The 2,228-nt window shown below is 44.1% G+C and overlaps 1 pseudogene; it reads right to left on the reverse strand.

Annotated features, from left to right (window-relative positions):
• Window positions 1-269: 269 nt before the first annotated feature.
• Window positions 270-942, reverse strand: LOC119518228 (annotated as a pseudogene).
• Between the last annotated feature and the right edge of the window lie 1,286 nt (window positions 943-2,228).

Consider the following 2,228-nt stretch of genomic DNA (forward strand, 5'->3'; position numbering starts at 1 on the left):
GATGGCTCTGTTTGCTCTGGGGTTGGTCCAAAGCCAGGTAGAGTTCCAATGCATGAAAAGCTTCAAAATTCTACCTTAAGGAGATTCATCACTATGCCAATACCAATTTCGAAGTACTTTTTCAAAAATTGTAAAATTTTAACATAAATACTGGAATCCTTACAATTGGATGGTCATTTCAAATAACACAAATTTCTTCTGGTTTCTTTTACTTAGAAGCCCTGCATCTCCTCTTTGTTTTCAACAAAAATCACATACTTGTTCTCCAGCTTATTACAAAAAAGTCCACCTAAAATATAGTTGTTTTTTTTTTTAAATAACAAATCAATATAGCCAGCTTGGAAAGACCCAGGGGATCTGATGTTATACACCAATTTTCACTGTCATTTCTCTACAAATGCTGCTGCCGCCATCGGTGTCCTTATGCTTCCTCTTGCTGAAGCCGTCAATTCTTCAATCTCGGCATTTAATTTATGTTTTACCCATTCCATTGCTTCTCGGCCTTTATCAGCATTTGAAGAAATTGTACTTGCCATCAGCTCTTCCAGGTAACTGCTGAGGCTGACTCCTTTCACAGTGATTATGGCTTCTTGAGTCAAAACAGTTTTTTCCGGGTCTTGAGAATGTGGTTTGTATATAAGTCTCTCATCTACTGAAACCATATTTGTAAATGAAATATTAGTAGATTTAAGTTCCATTGTTCTCTCTACAGGATCAACTATGGAATGTTCCTGAACATATGTTTTGGTTCCTGCTGCACCAATAATAGATTTCACAATGGAAGGCAGTCCCCACTCTGTGCTGAGAAGTCTGTGGCTGTGCAACTTTCCAGAGGGATCTATATGTCTGTCCAATACATCAACTCCAACCACACTTGGGTTCATAGGATTTGGGTATTTCTGCATTGCAGTCAAAGACGTGCTCTGAAGTCCATATCTTCATGGTGCCGGCGACGGGCGCGATGTCCGGGCGGCGCTAGGGGACAGCGAGGTAAGAGGCAGCACCTGCCCCCGACCCCACCCCCCAGCCACCCCAACCACCCCAACCGGCTAACACTGCCGATACTTGCTTTTGAATGGCCCTCGTGGGTTCCTCTCTGGTGTGTATCCACCCACGGCAATGTGTTCTAGTTTGCTAATGCTGCGGGAATGCAAAACACCAGAGATGGATTGGCTTTTATAAAAGGGGGTTTATTTGGTTACACAGTTACCGTCTTAAGGCCATAAAGTGTCCAAGGTAACACATCAGCAATCGGGTACCTTCACTGGAAGATGGCCCATGGCATCTGGAAAACCTCTGTTAGCTGGGAAGGCACGTGGCTGGCATCTGCTCCATAGTTCTGGTTTCAAAATGGCTTTCTCCCAGGACATTCCTCTCTAGGCTGCAGTTCCTCAAAAATGTCACTCTTAGTTGCTCTTGGGGTGTTTGTCCTCTCTTAGCTTCTCCAGAGCAAGACTTTGCTTTCAACGGCCATCTTCAAATTGTCTCTCATCTGCAGCTACTCTCTCAGCTCCTGTGCATTCTTCAAAGTGTCCCTCTTGGCTGTAGCAAGCTTGCTCCTTCTGTCTGAGCTTATATAGTGCTCCAGTAATCAAGGCCCATGCTGAATGAGTGGGGCCACAACTCCATGGAAATTATCTCATCAGAGTTATCATCTACAGTTGGTGTGTCACATCTCCATGGAAACTCCCAAAGGATTCCAATCTAATCAGCACTAAAACGTCTGCCCCACAAGATTACATCAAGGAATATGGCTTTTTCTGGGGGACATAATACATTCAAACTGGCAAACCATTCCTGCTTCCTTGAGGAGCAATGCAAACCCCAAATAATTTTGGAAATGTCAAAAGACATGGGGTCCCCTTGGTTCTACTAGACATGTAAAAGAGCAATCATTTCCCTCCTTGGGGAAAAAAGGTCCCAAGTGAAATTTATGGAGTGTGGTTTCTACTGAAGGGCATCTGGGCCAGGTGGCTGTGATTCTGTCCTTGCTGGTTAGAATGTGGTAGCCACACAACCGCAGGCTCAGATTTGAGGCACAGCTGTCTAGCAATCCATGTGTTTCACAATAACTTCTCGCCATGGCACACAGCTGCAGGTTTTCTTTTCTCTTGTCTTCTAGATTTTCACAGGCCAGGAAAGTTAACTCAACAAATATTTATAATTTTGCCAGCCCCCAGAGAGAGGGTAGGGAACAAAACAGCCAAACACCCTGCCCATATTCAGGT

This window comes from Choloepus didactylus, chromosome 21 (genome assembly GCF_015220235.1).
Source record: "Choloepus didactylus isolate mChoDid1 chromosome 21, mChoDid1.pri, whole genome shotgun sequence".
In the NCBI taxonomy this organism is placed as follows: Eukaryota; Metazoa; Chordata; class Mammalia; order Pilosa; family Megalonychidae; genus Choloepus; species Choloepus didactylus.